The sequence below is a fragment of the Orbicella franksi genome, chromosome 15 (assembly GCF_964199315.1).
Source record: "Orbicella franksi chromosome 15, jaOrbFran1.1, whole genome shotgun sequence".
NCBI classification, from domain to species: Eukaryota; Metazoa; Cnidaria; class Anthozoa; order Scleractinia; family Merulinidae; genus Orbicella; species Orbicella franksi.
In genome coordinates, this window is record NC_138159.1 from 19,197,228 (window position 1) to 19,215,853 (window position 18,626).

At 40.7% G+C, this 18,626-nt stretch overlaps 1 pseudogene across 1 annotated transcript; it reads left to right on the forward strand.

Annotated features, from left to right (window-relative positions):
• The first annotated feature begins 2,252 nt into the window (after nt 1-2,252).
• On the forward strand, nt 2,253-5,843 carry LOC145469353 (uncharacterized; annotated as a pseudogene). The gene is made up of 4 exons (XR_014042299.1): nt 2,253-2,949; nt 3,894-4,192; nt 4,833-5,076; nt 5,355-5,843. The product of XR_014042299.1 is annotated as an uncharacterized LOC145469353 (transcript).
• Nucleotides 5,844-18,626: the final 12,783 nt, after the last annotated feature.

The window sequence follows — 18,626 nt, forward strand, 5'->3', positions numbered from 1 at the left end:
TCCAACCCGACTGCGAGCGTGTTAGTGATTTCGCTGCTCAACAACATCGTCTAAGTCAGGGACTATAAATTCACTGAGCTTGGCCTTTTTCTGCCGTCCATTTGAAAGATTGAACCGGACTCTCACTTGGAACCGGACATTTACCTGAAATTTTCCGCTGCTATCGGGAAACATTTCACCGCAGTTGGATGATCTCCTATGTGTAATGTATAATGTATCATGTAAATTCTAGGTTGAAACTCTGTTGAAATTTTCGCAATAACTTTTAGACGCAGCGAAAATCGTTACAAAAGGCCTCTTTCGCCGTCATCTTTTTAAAACTTCTTTGGCAGTTTCGCTGAACGAACACTGACGGCATATGTTTTTGCCTGGCTACTTGAAGAGTAGAGTAGAGCAATTTTATTCAGATCTCCTGGGGCTATTGATAACAGGCGATAATAAAAGGACGTCAAGATGAGAAATCCTACACCGGGAAATCACTCGGCCGTGAAAGGGCAAACTCTTGGGCTTAGGCGGTAGTCCCTCCTTTCGAGCGCTCCTAGCTCCCAGGACTTCGCGCGGCCATTTTTTTCTAGCGAATTTCTTTCGCGTCACGCACGACGGACTAAGCGAAAGAGGGACTACTCATAGTCTAAATTCAATCTGGCCAGTGATCTTCACCGTTCAAAGAAAAAAATCGATATCAAATTTCTTCTTAATGAGTCACAATATTTCATTAAGTACTTTTGAGATAATTTGGGTTTTAGTCAAACGTTTTCAACTGTCATGATTGGGTCTTGTATTTCCATTACGTGTCTTCTTACATTTGCCATAAGATGGTAAGGAGAAATGAGGCTTTCATCACAGGCGCAGATAAAAAGGAAAGATTTTAGAGGATGGATAAGATGTCATTGCCATGTAAAAATTACAGTCCATAATGACATAAGTAAGTTTGATCATAACAGACTGCCAAGAAGCATTTTTCCTGCCGTGGGAGATCGACACGTGGCGCGCGAACTGGCTCACGAGGGACGCGCGACTCGCAGATAATCGCGAGTCTTCGCGAGTCCGTAAGTTGAAACCATTGCTTGAAGTTCTGACCAACACACCCTAACAAAATGAGCTGTCCATCGTTTGCGCGTGAACAAAACAAATGAAGTCTATTCAGAGAGAAAGGAATTGATATACAAACTCCAAAGCAGAAGTCTTTATTTCTGATCAATGTTTTACCGACATCTGATCAACAAGCTTAAGGCGGAGTGCCTCAGGGTCACCTTCTTAGGAATCAGTATGCAAGACAAAATGACCAAGGCTCTTAAAGAAACGTTCCATGATTGGTTTGAACAAGGGAAAAGATTAGCATAATAAACAGCCACGATTCCAAGAAGAGCTAAAAAAAGACAGTAACAAGACTTCATTGTTTCGAGTTGAGTTCCGCGGAAACCTTGCTTTACTCGCTTGTTTCTGAATACGACATGGATGTCAAAACGTTGCTCCGTAATCTTCGTGAAGAAGTGTCTTGCTCGGTGTGTTCCGACATATTTACCGATCCAAAAAATTTGCCATGCTTACACAGTTTCTGTCTGCACTGCTCGAAACAACGGCATAGCACGAGCCATGGCCGCGACACCATCAGATGCCCGAATTGTCAAGCCGTTAGCAGAGTACCTGAAAGTGGCGATCTGAAAGATCTTCCAACCAGTCTTTATCTGAATGGCTTGATTGATGTGCTGGCAATCAAAGAGTGCAGAAGTAGTCAAGTAAGATGTGGGAACTGCGAGAAGAAAAGCTTCGAGACTTCTTATTTCACTGTCAAGAGTGCGTAACTGCACACAACATCATGCGAAGCAATAAAGATCACCGTGTTCTGGCGCTGAAAGACTCTCAAGACAAGGACTATGAGGATGTGCTAAAGCGACCTGTGTTCTGTACAAAGCAACGGCACGAGAACGAAGAGCTAAAGTACTTTTGTAAGAACTGTGAAATGGCAGTTTGCCAATCTTGTGTTTTGATAGATCATCCTGGTCATGCTTTGGAGCACATAGAAGACGAAGCTCAAAGACGGAAGATTGAAATCAAATCAATGATTGAAACACAGAAGCGTAATTTACAAGCAAAGCTGACTGCTGTTAGTAAACTTGATGAAGACTATGCGAAGATCATATAACGAGGCTAAGAGGTGAAGAGGGACGTGTAGAGAACTGGAACTAGTTATTATAGAACGATAGGGGACTGGCACTAGAAAAAGAAGAATGTAATCCAAGAAACACCGCGGTAAAACGCACTGCGCATGAGTACAAATTTGAGTTTCCGGTAAATTACGCATTTCCGGTTACGTATTAAAATCCAATGTAAACAAGATAAAATCTCGTACCGCGAAGTTTGAAAACAAAAAGTAAGAGATAGCAAAAGAAAGTAGGGGAAAGGTTTGTCTCGTTGAAAAGTTTATTTTTCATTTAAGTTTCAAGCGCTTGCACCCAGGGGTTTGGTGTTTGCACCAACAACAAAATATGAGAGAATTTCGGGCGCGTTCGTGCTCGACAAGAGCATTTTTTTTTTTTTACGTAGTTCTCCTTGTTGCGTTGGTTTGGTTGTGCGGTTCCTTCGCAGAAAAATGTGGGAAAGCCAACAAAAGCAGCCGTAAATGTGCCGGCAAAAAATATTTTCTGTCTGAAGATTTAACCAGAGCTGCCGAACTCAAGTGGGCTCAACAGTTTGCCGTGTTCACTGGGACGAAATACGGACGAGCAACAACAGATGTTTGGTTCCTAGAGAAAACCATTCGCGAGGCGTTAGGAAACAGCGGATTCCTGCGAGACTTTTTGCAGTCCTGGATGCCATAGGAGCAACATGTCATGGGTACAAGCCAGGTGCAAGGTGGTGCTACAAATACTGTACCAGAGTGGACGAAGAAACAAGGTTTACCTCGCATCCTGACTAGAAGCCGCCGGTGTTACGAACTACTGGCAGGTCAGTTAATTAGACATCGGTTAATTATAATAGACACGCAGGTTCGCACTGCCTTGGATTGCTGCAAGGATTTTCGGAATCTCCTTACCAGCAAATTAAATGAAATTAAGGAAAAGGAAAGCATACTCTTTCAAAGATTTTTGTTGCAACAATAAACAAGTTGTTTGTATCAAATTTTGTAAAATTTGGGGCAAAATAGACATGATACCAAAAAAATTCATTATAAATTTAATTATATTTCGTGTTAAATGATCCAAGTCTTACGCATGTATGGTTCTCCACTAAGATGGAAATAAACAGACCTCAGATGACAAACTTCAAAAGGTACCTATAAAATTATCTCGCAGTACTGATGTTGGAGTGTTATTTGCATTTAATGTACCTCACATTTTTATTTTACTCTTCTTGACTACAGTACAGTACGGTCAATTGCTTCACTAAAATTAATTGTTGGGGTGCAGGTAGCAAAAAGCCACCTCAGGCAGTTCAGTCTAAAATTGGTATATTGTGTAAAGAAAAAGGTAGCACAGAAGCTGGGAAATATTATTTTGAAAAATTAATTGCCAAACGAATTTAAAGAAAAATAATAATTTTAAAGACAGCAAAACAAGAACTTTATGCCACTTGACAAACCTATTTTTCCTAAGACCAAACCCATAAAATTGCACCAATAATATCGTCTAAAATTAATGTCAGTTTCACATATACTTATTGAAATTCAGTAGTACTGCAATGTTATCTCCACACCGAGGATTCAGTTATAGGGGTGTCCAGGAACCCTATGAGCACCCACTTCATGAAAAATTTCACTAAAAATTTACCTACTCCATTTTTCATTAGTGGGGGGATATGCTTTTTGGACATCCATTTTCAGTATCTGGATACAAACAAACTCATCACTAATATGTTTATTTCTTTTTTTTTTAAAAAAATTTTTTATTTAGATCTTGCAATTTACCAATTTTAGGACTACACAAGAACTTAAAGCAGCAACATAGCAGTAGTGAACGCCTCCAAATAGTTCAGAACCATTTCCAATTGCTGTTCTAAAGACTTAAATTTCTAGAAGAGGCTTGTGGAATAGACCTGCAGTACCCAAAAAGCCAGCAAACGTCCATGGCAGAAATACAAATACAAACATCATTTGGGGTGGTAAAAATAAATTGCTATTGTGAATTTACAATGGATAAAACAGTTTGTAACAAGATGACAACAGCAATCCATGACTTAACTCAACTATCAGGTTAGTATCACTTACCTGAAATGTAAAGATACAAGACATACAAGATACAAGTATTTTGAAGGATAATTGTTTGACATCATGATAATCCATGGGACACTATAATAACACCATCTGATCAAAACTCATTCAAACAGATTATCATTATTTACATGTATTGCACATGGTCAATGACAATATCATAAATTTTATCATTCAGTTGAAGTCATAAGCACTAATGAGAAGGATTTAGAGGACTTCTCAATTATTATGGCAATTATTTGGAAGAGTTATCTGAGGAGTCTCTTGGCCAAGAAAAAAATGCTGCGTCAGAGTTGCCACAAACTATTCAAGTCTCATCCTTTCAATGATTTGGAAAACTGCTAATTATTTTTGTTTGAATATTGACTAGTGACTTAGGTAACAATCAAAATAACATGTTGTTTAGGTGACCGGTAAGGGTAACAGATACCATTTCAAGATTATATTTCTGATAAAGGTATTGCATTTGTGCAATCCAATAAGTAAGAGGATGTGTTAAGACCAGCACATGACAGTGATTGACACAAGCAGAGAATCAAATATTTAAATTTAATAAATAAAATTATTTCAATAATTTATTTAAATAAGTAAAATAGATATTTACCTTTTGTATTAATTTCAGAAAATTCATTTGAACAGCTGATCGGAAAATTTTAAATATCATTGTAACATCATTATGAAAGCAGTGATGCTGTGCCACTGTATGCTCCTGGACAGATGAAAGAGTTTGCTGACAAAACTGCAACTGGTCTTTTCAATGTCATTTTGCAGTCTATTCTCTGGGAAGATCCAAGATTGAGTGAAGAACACCGTGTATTTGAGGAAAAAAGAACTCTTGTTTTGTTGTGCACAATAGCATATTTCACGTACTTTGCCCTGTTTTATTCTTATCTGTATTTAAAATACAGGTCTCCTTGGAAGACCATAAGGCCACTCAGTTTAAAAAGTCTGTTTAATTAATTATTGCATGTTTCTTAACGAGAACAGCAGACACAGCTTTACCCCAATATAAATGTCAGTTCTGTTATATAATGAAGTAAAATTACTGGATGTTTTACCTTTCTTCACATTTAACCCCTTGAAAGGTAAGGACATAAAAGTAGTTCCAGTGAACTAACTTGCAACAATGCCATTCTTTTTATAGATCTCAGAAAACAAATACACGTCAAAGAGAAGAGGGATTATTTATCCAGCAACATGGGGCATTCTGAGATGTTATCAATTCTGGAAGAATTTGAGGTTTCGGCACAAGCCGAAGGGATGTGGATGGTCAAAAAAGCAGGCTCCTCAGGGAGCCGCCAATGTTTGTAAACCTTCAGATTTCAAATGTACTTCAAGTGAGTTTAAAGTAAGGTAGTTTAAAATCTGAAAGCTATAACTTTAAAATACTGTGAATTAAAAACTTGTCCGGTTAGTTGAACAGTCTTTTTGTGTACATATGGATAGGCTAGCAAAACAGTGGCACATAAAGGAAACATGTTATTGTAACATAGAAAATCATATAAGTCACTGAAATGATTTTAAATTTTAATAAATTTATTGTTTCAAATGATTGAGTTACTACACAGTTCTGTAATGGTGTTCTGCCTCTTATTACTGGTAATGTACAACTTGAAGACTCCTTTGACCTATCCATCCTGAATGAAAATCTTATGGTACCTCAATGTTCTCTGGCATTTTATTTAGAATGGCTCACCAATCTTGCTGCTGTTGTAATCATGAAATTCTGAAAGTAAAATTGAAATTTATTTCCAAACCGAAAATTTGTATTTTCATGCAGGTGCTTGACTATTACATGTAGCCTGAGTTTTAAGTGAGCTTCTCATGATCGGCTCAACAAGTTGAAATCGTGAGATCACTTCCATTATGAAATTCGTAGTATTATAGGCTAAATAAAATCGATAAACAACGAATAGACTTACGAACCTTCTCTGTCACCATGAAAAAAATTTTCAACGGAAATAATCTTGTAGCAGTCCAAGCAACAAATTGAAAAAAAAAAAAAAAAAAAAAAAAACCAGGCATAAATAAGAAGAAGAACCCTAACTTTAGATATTTTAAAATTATTTGATCCCTCTTTTTAACCATTATTGTACACTATTTTTAGTATTATGACGATTGCATTGTAAATTTCTGTTTTCCTTATCCAGACTTAGTAGTAGTAGGTCCACATCAGCGGTACAGTTGCATACTTTTAAAACCTACTTATCAAATAAATGTATGTATCTACAACACGAACTGACAAAAAGCTTACTAATCAGTAATGACGGCCACTGCGGAGCATTTCCTAAAGGGTCCAACGAACATTTCCAGGACCAGTAATTGTAACAAGTTATTGTCTACATACCTTTTTGGTATTTGTGGTCCTTTCTTCTTTCATCTGTGGCTGCTGATTCACAACAACAAGCTTAAACACCGCGAGGCGAACAGCAAAATTAATCTGAACCACCGAACAACACGGGCAAACCGGTGTCACAGTGATATGTGTATCCCCGTGATATGTGTATCCCCGCACACATATCACTAGTGATATGTGTATCCCCTGTGGGGATACACAAAACACTGATACGCGCCTGGGCATTCAACGAACAAAATGGCGACTCGGTTGCGAGGTTCCGACGAGCGCTGTAAAGAGTAGAAGAAACCAGAAATGAATTCGCGCCCAACGGAGCAGATTAGGATTTCTTGAGTTTGGTTGAGTTCCAACCGACTCGATTGTATATCTGACTAAAACTTCGAACAGCGGATACGGATATCACTAATTATTTCATGGCGCAGTGATCTCAGTGTGTATCCCCTAAACACAGCCGTTAGATTGGCTATCTACCTGATCGAAGAAAATGGCCAATTATTGCCGAAACGTGCTGGCTGCTTACTCGCTACGACGTTTATACCCAGGTTGAGGTTTGCGGAGTTTGCAACTCGAATGTCTAAATATCTAAACTGAAATCACGTGCAGGGGATACACATATCACTAATTATTTCATGGCGCAGTGATATGTGTATCCCCAGAAACACAACTGTTATAATATAGCGCATCAACCTTGTCAAAACTGCAGGCAATATTAGCACCCGACGTTTTTACACGGCTTGGGTTCACTGAAGTTTGGAACTCGATAATTCCACTAAAAACGCGTGCACGCGTGCACGGGATAATAAGGGATACACATATCACTGATTATTTCATGAACTAGTGATATGTGTATCCCCATGGACACCGCTGTTATATTGGCTTTCTACCCAAGAAGAAAAATGCCCATGACATTTGCATTGTCAAAACTGGCTCGCTAGAAATATTCACACCCGGCATTTATTCATAGCTTGGGATTTCTGGAGTTTCACTGACCTCGGTTGTACACCGTCGCCGACCGCATGCAGGGGATACACATATCACTAATTATTACATGGCGCAGTGATATGTGTATCCCCTGAAGACAGCCGTAATCTAGGCTAACTGCCGAAGAATAAACGTCGAATATTACGAAACGTGCTAGCACTATTCACAGTATAGCAATGTATACAGCTTGAGACTTAACATATCTTACAAAAAGTCGAACTGAAAAGCGGGTGCAGGGGATACACGAGTGCCACTAATCATTTTATGGCGATCGGGTCGAAGCCGTGATATGTGTTTCACTCCACGAATAATTCAGATGCAAGCAAGGCGATGAACAGTGGAGAATATGCGTTACTCGAGGGGTGAGAATGCATCGCGCAATTAATATTGTCCTAGAAATCCGGTACCGTGAAACTCAAATTGAAATATATCTAGATCCATTTGGTGTTCAACTTTAAATTCATTATATCCTGCTCGCAGAAAACCAGTTAGGATCAAGAACACAATTCCAGCAGCAGATACGTAAACTTTTTCAACTACAAAAATTGAGATTTGTGTTTTAAGCCTGTTTGGGTTAGTCGTTCGTCCAGTAAGCGACCGGACGACGAGAGCGCTTTCAAGGAGGATATTGCTTTTTAAAGTAGAGGGGAGGGGGGTGGGGTATACACATATCACTGGTCGCCATTTTTGAGGGGATACACATATCACTAGTGATATGTGTGTGGGGATACACATATCACGGGGATACACATATCACTGTGACACCGGAAATGCTGAAGTTAACGCATGCGCATACGTTTTGCCGCGGTGTTAATCTAAGATGGCGTGAAACGCTACGAGTGCGTATTAAAAAGTTAGATGCTCTGTTGTAATTTGTCGTTTGTTGGGCGTGTGGACTAACAAAATTGGCGACCCTGCCAGGACCTAAAACTCAAGGACAATGAAGGACAGTAGGAACCGCTCGTTTCGAACGATTTTGGTATGTTTTTGAGCTTATCTGTGTTTTCTTGGCGACCACGTGCTTTGTAAGTTGCCCGCCATATTTGTCAACCCGTGTGGAGAAGAGCGAAGGACACACTATGGCCGAAGACCTTCAACTTGAAATACAGTCTAACATTTATGCCGCGGATTGGAGTTCACTCGAGCGAATTGCAGAGTTCTTAAAAGTCGGAATTGAAGGGAAAAGCAAACTATTCGTGGCGAAACTTATCGTTCAGCAACTCGAGGAAGGAATTGGCAAGTTAAAAGAAGCCGAAGTTGTTCCTTACCTTGAAGGTGTGAAAAAGTTGTTGACAGAAAAACCATCTTCTGGCATCAAGGAAGAAGGTAAGAGTGGAAAGATTGTTCAAAGTGATTCCAAACCTCCCACTGTAGCGAAGGAAGACTCGGTCCAAAAACTCTTGGCAACCAGCGCTTTACGTAGACAATTTAAGATCAGTGGTCAAATCGGGGAGCCTGAGCAGAAAGATAAAATTAGCTTCTCCTCACTGGCGCGTCAAATTCAAACGGGGTTGGCCCAGGGTTATGCTGAAAATGAAATTGTTGATGGTGTTATTCGTTCGATCACACCTGGTATGGTGCTTAGAAGTTACCTGGAAACTTACAAAGACCTAACATTGGATCGGTTAAAGAAAATTCTCCGTAGCCACTATGGTGCGAAGAATACATCAGAACTCTATCAAACACTAGCATCATTATGTCAGAGCCCAAAAGAATCACCTCAGGTGTTTTTGATGAATGCCCTAGATCTGAGGCAGCAGATTCTGTTTGCATGTAGTGAAGAAGATGATGACACATCCCTACAGTATGACTCTGGGCACGTACAGCGTCTGTTTCTTCGAACAGTAGAAACTGGTTTGCAGGATGAAAGTATTCGTGCTAAGATTCACCCATTCCTGAAGGACCCCAATGTATCAGATGAAGTGTTAATGCAACAGATGAGTATGGCAGCCTCAGCAGAAAAGGAGAGGGACAAAAAGCTAAGGAACAATAGCAAGACCAAACCACCAGCGTTATCAGTATCTGCAGTATCTTCTGATGACTCACCTAACGGAAAGGAAGAAAACAAGAAAAACACCCCTCAGAATGATCTTCTAACAGCTATTAGTGCAATCAGGTCAGAAGTTGAGGCATTGAAAAGTGAGGTCAGAAAGAAGAGCACCGACCAAAGTATACCCCATGGGAAGTGGCCGGAGAGAAGAAGACCACCTTTGTGCTCAAGCTGCCTTGAAAACAAGAAGGAGTATTGCAATCACTGTTTTAAGTGTGGGAGCGACTCTCATTTTGCAACAGGGTGTAGGAAGCAGTTAAACAGGAATCGACTGCTTCCGCGAGACGGGAAACAGTCGTAAATCCACTCAAGTCTCACCAGTGTAACAACTGCTGTAAAACTGGAGTTGAGCATGGACAGTTTAAGAGATGTAGTCAGTGTCGAAGTGTATGGTATTGTTCCGCAGAATGTCAGAAAGGACACTGGTCTGAACACAAGGTGTTGTGCCAAACAATAAGTCATCTCTCTGAGGCAAGTACGAGTAAGTCTAAAGATTTTGTAGACCCAGCCTGTGTTAGCCATTTAACTCCAAGTGAACATGCCAAAGTTATTGGCCTTGTTGGTAAGAAGTGTATGGTAAAGTGCTTCCTCAATGACTGTGAATGTGACTTGCTATGGGACACTGGTGCCCAGGTATCCATAATATCAGTCGAATTGCTTCAGCAACACCTAGGACAAGTAGCTATTAGACAGTTGTCAGAGCTCCTGGATGCGAATCTAAATTTAACAGCAGTAAATGGGACTAAGGTACCCTACGTTGGGTGGGTGGAAGTCAGAGTGAAGTTAACCTCTCTCAGCAGTGATAGTAGTCAAGAAGAAATGTTAGTGCCTTTCCTTGTAACATCAGAAATGTTAGACTGTCCTATTCTGGGATACAATGTCATTGAACAGCTGGTAAGCCAGGACCAGAATCCCAGGCCAATTATTTACAAGAGTTTCCCTGGAAAAGATAAGGCAAAATTAGATGCCTTGGTAAACTTCATTCAGAGTTCAAGTTCAGATGCCATTTGTAAACTGAGAACTGGAAGAAAAAATGTGGTCATACCTAAGGATAGCACAGTTGCTGTCAGTTGTCGTGCAAATGCAGGACCTGTGTACAAGCAAACACCAGTGTTGTTTGAGCCAAACTAGTACAATTATTGCCAGAGGGCTTGGAAGTTAATGAGACTTTGTTCAACATCAAACCAGGAAAATCATCCCGTGTACAAGTTGCTGTGTACAATGGTACAGATCATGTCATCACGCTTAAGAGCCGCACCTCGTTAGGAGTTCTTCAGACAGTGAAATCGGTGACTGCGGCAGACGTGAGGCCGCGTGAATGCAGTATCCGGACCGACCAACAACATCTAAGGGAGCACGAGCCTCAAGGGCCGACAAGACCAACTCCTTCTGGGCAACAAGATGGAGAAAGCAAAAACCATCTCCCGGCAGTTAACCTTAGTGGCTTAAACCAAGATCAGCGAATTGTAGCTGAGACAATGCTGAGGGAAGAGTATGAGTCATTCTCATCCAGTGAAGAAGATATTGGTTGCATCTCTGATCTGGAAATGGAGATTAACTTGAAGGATAGCCAGCCAGTGCAGAAGAAGTACACGTCAATCCCTCGACCGTTGTACCCAGAGGTGAAACAGTACATTGAAGACCTTCTGAACCAGAATTTCATCACTGAATCTAAGTCTCCATATTCCTCTCCAGTTGTCTGTGTCCGAAAGAAAGATGGGTCTCTGAGACTATGCATCGACTACCGAGAACTTAACCGCAGGACTATTGCTGACAGACATCCTATCCCTAGAGTCCAAGAAACCCTGGATAGTCTTGATGGAAATAGTTGGTTCAGTGTTCTCGATCAGGGTAAGGCATACCACCAGGGGTTTGTGAGCAAGGAGAGCAGAGCAGCCACAGCATTCATTACACCATGGGGGCTGTACGAATGGATAAGGATCCCATTTGGATTGATGAATGCGCCTGCCAATTTCCAGTGGTGTATGGAACGGTGCTTGGGTGAACTGAGGGACAAAGTGGCCATACCATACCTTGATGACATCATAGTATTTAGCAGGACATTTGAAGAACATGTCGAGCACCTGAGAACCGTGTTAAGAAAGTTGCGTGAACATGGAGTGAAGTTGAAGCCGCGTAAATGTAGTTTGTTTGAACGTAAGGTCCAGTTTCTAGGAAGAGTTGTGTCAGGTGATGGTTACCGGATGGACCCAGGGTGTGTTAAGGCTATCGAGAAGTTAAAGGAAGTGTCACCTAGAACTGTTGGTGAAGTCAGACAGCTTGCCGGAATATTAAGTTACTACCGAAGGTACATTAAGAACTTTGCCAGAATTGCAAAACCAATTTATGATCTCTTAACTAGCACTGGGTAGGATGGTCAACCACCCTCAAAGACACCAGCCTGTTGGGGTAGGGAACAGCAACTCGTCCCTCAAGAGTTAGTGAGACACCTCAGTCATTCACCTGTTATGGCTTATCCAGATTTCTCAAAACCATTCACTCTACACACTGATGCAAGTAAAGACGATCTTGGGGCAGTGTTGTACCAAAACCATGATGGGGTCATGAGAGTAATTGCTTATGGTTCACGAGCACTGTCACCAGCTGAAAAGAAGTACCACCTTCATGCAGGCAAGCTTGAGTTTCTGGCTCTAAAATGGGCAGTGGCTGACCATTTCCGTGATTCCCTTTATTACTCTCCAAAGTTTACTGTTTTCACGGATAACAACCCCTTTACATACATTCTAACATCAGCAAAGCTCAATGCCACAGGTTTGCGGTGGATTAATGAATTGGCCGATTTCCTCTTTGAAATCAAGTATCGACCAGGAAAAGCCAATGCGGATGCTGACACCCTGTCCCGAATGCCAGTCAGCTTTGAGAACTATATGGAAAGTTCAGAAGTAGCTAGTCAAGATGTTCTGGATGCTGTCACTTCCTCAATCCATGAAACTAACACTGTTCAGACCGCTTGGTTGTCATCACTTACAGCAGTGCCTGATATCTTAAAGGAAGAGTGTGTTAACATTCCAACTATGCTACCTAGTGAACTTATCGCAGCTCAACAAGAAGATCCCACAATCGGTCGTGTTTTGCACTTTATGCAAGTCGGAAGCCGTCCGACCTATCAGGAGAGACAGGAAGAGTCAGCTATTGTACGACAGCTCTTACATGAGTGGAACAAACTGTTCATTGCTGAAGATGGAATTCTTTGCCACAAATCTGGATCTAGAGACCGAATGGTCTTACCCAAGAAATACCACAGAAGGGTGTATGAAGAACTACACGAAAACATGGGGCACCTGGGTACAGACAGAGTAGTGGAACTAGCTAGAGAACGTTTCTATTGGCCGTTTATGAGGGCAGACATTACCCATTATGTCACGAAAGTGCGCCATTGCCTAAAGCGACGAAAACCTGCGACTCACGTTAATGCACCACTTCAACCCATTGTTTCTACAGCACCTTTCCAACTTGTTTCCATGGATTTTGTTCATCTCGAACCAAGCTCGGGCGGAAACCAGTACATATTGGTGATCATGGATCACTACACCAGATTTGCTCAAGCGTATGCTACCCGTGATAAGTCTGCGAAGACTGCTGCTGATAAATTATATAATGACTTTATCATGAGATTTGGATTCCCAGAAACCATCCATCATGACCAGGGTGGAGAATTCGAAAACAAGCTCTTCTACAACCTTGAGAAACTCAGTGAGATTAAACATTCACGGACAACACCGTATCACCCGCAGGGTAATGGGCGGGTCGAAAGGTTCAACCGGTCGCTTTTATCCATGCTGAGAGCCTTACCGGAGAAACAGAAATCCCGCTGGCGTGACCATCTCAATAAGGTAGTTCATGCATACAACTGTACCCGGCATGACTCTACTGGATTTTCACCTTTCTATCTACTGTTTGGTAGAAACCCGAGACTACCTATTGACTTAATGTTTGGCTTGAAACCTCCAGAGGGATTTTCTACATATCCTGAATATGTCAGAAATTGGCGACGAGCAATGAAAGAAGCTTATGATTTGGCCTCTGCCCATGCAAAGAAAAGTGCAGACGTGGGGAAACAACGGTATGACAAGAAAGTCAGACACACTGCGCTGTGTGAAGGAGATCGTGTTCTTGTACGAAACATGACTGAGCGTGGTGGCCCGGGAAAGTTACGACCTTACTGGGAGCAAGAAATCTATCTGGTAACTCAGAAGTGGAAGGATATGCCAGTTTATGAAGTAAAGCCAGAGAGTGGAAATGGAAGGTCAAAAGTTCTCCATCGCAACATGCTATTACCATGTTCTTACTTGCCAGTTGAGACCCCACTTAAGTCATCAAAGAGTCGCCGTACAGTATCTAGGAGGGCCAACAGACAGCAGGCTTCACAAGAGGAGACAACCGGAACTACTGATGAGGACATTCTTAGCCTCACACCTGATAAGCTCCAAGAACTTTACCAGTCTACAAGAAATCAATGTGAGGATCATTGTGGCATTGTTCCAGAGTCACATGTAGTTGAAGAGGACATTGACCCTTGTCAGGTTGATAGCCCAGACTAAGAGGGAGAAGAAGAAGACCCAGAGCAACCAGTTGGTACAGGAGATGATGAGGCTGCAGATAGCTTACCCCTTAGACAGTCACAACGTATGAGCAGACCACCTCTTAGGATGACCCTCCTTTCAAACCAGTTCTACAGCAGGAGTTCAAGGCGTCAGAGTATCGTACCCACAGCAGTTGTGGCAACCTGCCACAGTATCATGGATGCTACAACCTGTTCTGCAGCCCTATAGCTATTTTGCACCTTTTCCAGTATCATCACAGCCGATGTACCCTGTGCATATGTGGTGTTATTAGCAGACCCTTAGAAATTAACGTGAGAAGAAAGGAACTGATTTGCACCTATTGAAGCTACGTTCATCCTAGATAAGACTGTTAAATGTTTCCTTTTGGTATTGTATAATTTCGTACAATGTTTTGTTTGTGTGTAGAGGTTCAATCTCCTTTCATTGAGAGAATTTTTTTTTCTCTATCTCGGAATATTCTTTGTACAAGGAAGTCAAATCGTGTTATAGATAAAGGCGTTAGGCATTGGAAAGTAATATTGCCGCAAAGATAGAACAGTGACACCTGAGTGCAACCTACGCTGTTTTTCTGGCCTGATCAACCAGAATACTTTTGTTCACCCCAGGATGAGATACAAGTGTACAAAGAACTGTTATATGAGATAACCTAGAAGAGACTATTGTCTATTCGTTCATGTTGAGGACAACATCTTTTTCCAGAGAGGGCAAAATGTAGAGAACTGGAACTAGTTATTATAGAACGATAGGGGACTGGCACTAGAAAAAGAAGAATGTAATCCAAGATGGCGAGAAACGCTACGAGTGCGTATTAAAAAGTTAGATGCTCTGTTGTAATTTGTCGTTGTTGGGCGTGTGGACTAAAGACGTTCAGAGGACTGTTGGCAATTTAATTGCCAATATTGAAGCGAAGAAGCAAACTATTTTTGCAGCAGTGGAAGACCAAACAAAGAAATCACTCGAAAGTCTAACAACGCAAAAGACCGAGATTGAGCATCAAATAGAGGTGATCAAATCATCGTTGGATAAAGCTGAGAAAGTTTTGACACGAAGAGCAAACGCTGAAGTCGCTCAAGTGAAAAAGTCATTACAAACAATCTTAGAAGGAGTTGATCAAACTACTAAGCCAACTGAGCGTGACCTGAAAGATCTTCCGACGTTGGATTTCGTGCCAAATCCAAAGGTGTTGAAAACTGTCAACACCAAAGAAATTGGAACACTGAAAATACTGCAGCAAACTGAAGCTAGTCAATCTGTCGCTGAGGGCAAAGGACTTGAAGAAGGAACTGTTGGAGTTGAAGCACAGTTTGTTCTGACCACTAGAAACGCAGAGGGAGAGCAGTGTTACAATAAACATGACCGTGTATCGGCAGAGATCAGGGACGAACAAGGACGAGAATGCGCAACGAAAGTGCGTATAAATGACAACAAGAAGATCTGTTAGATCTTATAACCGCGCTTTTAAAATTTAAGTGTTTGCTTAGCACTACAGTCAAAACGCACTGCACATTCCAAAGCAGTTCTTGATGATTCTTTTGTTACTGTAGACATCACATCACTTGATCAACAGATTCTATCACTGCATTGTCAGTCGTAGCCGTTGTGAAATCTCCGATGAAGTAATGATCTTAATCTGGAACTTTCTTTGGGATATGTATGGACATGAACGATATAAACGATACGATAATAACACTATTAACAACAGCTTTCTTTCTTAAAAGTCACGATTAAATTTAATTGGTGTTTTCCACAAGTAAAGGGCTAGCAAAGTAGTCACACGAGTCACATAATTCAAAACTTCCGTTATCCTTGGCTATCTTTAGTACGGTGGTTATTTCCCTACCAATGACGTAATCGTTGCATGTTCTGCCATGGTCTTTGCTTGGCTTGCAAATATTTAATTTTCCTTCCGATCTATGAGCTCGCTGCGATGAAACAGCCAAAGAATTTACTTCATTTGCCTAATCCACAAGAAATACTAGCAAAACTACAAATAAATTAATGACCGTCGCTTCTGCCGAAATAACCTTGCAAAGTAAACGCGATCTTATTTGTCACCTACGGAAAGTGAAAGTGACTTCCATTATCCATTATTATCCATATTCCATTATCCACGGCTACCTTTACGGTGGTTATTTCCCTACCAATGACGTAATCCTTGTATGTTGTGACATGTTCTTTGCTTGGCTTGCAAATATTTAATTTTCCTCCTGATCACCGAACTCGCTGCGATGAAACAGCCAAAGAATTTGCTTCATTTGCCTAAAACCACAAGAAATACTCGGAAAATTGCAACTAAATTGATGACCGTCGCTTCTGCCGAAATAAACTTGCAATATAAACACGATCTTATTCGTCAGGTAGCGAAAGTGAAAGCTGCAACATCAGCGCATTCCATGGCTGACGTAACGCCTTTTTTTAGCGTATTTATTATTTCCCTTCGAATCCAACGCTTCGATAAAACCAAAAGAAAATATATTTTAACCAAAGTAAAGAAAACAATATCCGTAACATTGTCCTTGTATTAATGTTTCAACAGCTTTTGGCGAGTAAACATCACAGGTTGCGTCATTCAAAATTTGGCCGAGTGGAAGTTTGGGTCTGGTCACCGACAAAACTAAAAAAAAACAAATATAAAAAAAAATAAACCACGGGTAAACCATGAACCGCGCTCGGCCCATGGCCGCGCGGTTAAAAAAATAAAGCACGGGTAGAACATGAACTGCGTTCGGCCCATGGCCGCGCGGTTAAAAAATAAACCACGGGTAAACCATGAACCGCGCTCGGCCCATGGTCGCGCGGTTAATAAGGATGGAAGCTACAAAATCACCTATTCACCCAAAGATCAAGGCAGATACAGAGTGACCGTGAAGGTAAACGGGAAACACGTTCTTGATAGTCCTTTTTCTATTGATGTGAAATTATCTCATTCAAGACTTGCTTTTTCTTTTGGAAAAGAAGGTTCGTCTGTCGGAATGTTTAACCATCCCTAGGGGGTGGCAGTGAATGCCAGGGACGAGATAGCTGTAACTGATAGTTTGAACCAGAGTTCAAGCCTTTGATAGTGATGGGAAATACTTAAGATCTTTTTTTCGGGAAGGTAAGAAAGTGGGCGAATTTAAGGATCCAGCAGGAATAACTTTTCATAAAAATGGAAATATTTTCGTAGTAGACCAGAGTAACCATAGGATCCAGATTTTCAGTGGGAAGGGTGAATACGTGGGTATGTTTGGTGGAAAAGGAAGCCTTGATAGTCAGCTTTCGGATCCTTGAGGTTTATCTGTAGACAGAGATGGAAATATCATTCTTGCTGATACAGGCAACAAACTGATTAAGATCTTTTCTCCTGATGGCAAGTTTCTAACGAAGATAGGTGGGCAGGGTTCTTTTACTTTTCCTATCCACTGTGTTCAGTGTGATAGATATCTCATAGTGTCAGACCGAGACGAACATTGTCTTGAAGTTTACGACAGGAATGGAAACTTTCACTACAAGTTTGGAAAGCAGGGTGGAGGGGACGGAGAGTTAACTTAGCCCCGTTGTTTGATTAAAAATTCATTTTAACGGGTGGAACGGGTGGGTGGGTGACAAAAACAAATGCGTCTCTTGCAGATGGATGGGATGAATAACTACATCTATTAAGTTGTATTGTCTGAATTATTTTTTAGGAAAAGAAACCGTTTATTTGTTTGCTCTACAACTGCGTACATTAATTAGTAGAGTCACTAGCAATTCAAAATAAGAAAGTAATAAAACCACTTTTTTAATTAATTGCTTAATTCTTAATTTAAAGAAACATATCGTTTCTAAAATGATTCCTATATTTTGACATTTAATTATCTTTATGATGTTTTTATAGCAAGTTTGTTTTAGGGATTAGCAGGTTATTGACGGTCAGTCATGTACTGCAAAATATGTAGTATAATGAAAATTGCTTCAATGAACTTACTGAGTTACTATTTGCCTTGAAGTTTGTATTTTCCTAATACTCAATAACAGTATTTGTTAGCTACAGTGCTACAGTTAAACCACGCTTTACGAATGACTGCTTAATACGGACACCTGGAGATGAAGGAAATTGATTTTAGCTCTTAGCTCCAACATCTTCTGTTAACTTGACCAGCTTAAGAGAGACGCCTGGATTATATCAACACTTAGCGTGCTCCCGACGGTGTCTGAGAAAACGGAGTTCGACTTTATCTGTAGGTTAATATATATTTTTAAAGTTTACATCTCTAGCTTTGGTTTATTGGAACTTTAGAGTTAGCTGCTTTAATGGTAAAACGTTTTATAGAAAGAGCTGTTAGCAATGATGAACAATGGTGAATAGCTTTGGACATAAAATAATTGTAAAATATTCATTCACTTTCACGATGTGAGAAACTGAAATAAAGTGTAAGTTAAGTGAAACTGTAATATGCCTTCAGTTATCACGGTTGCTCGAGG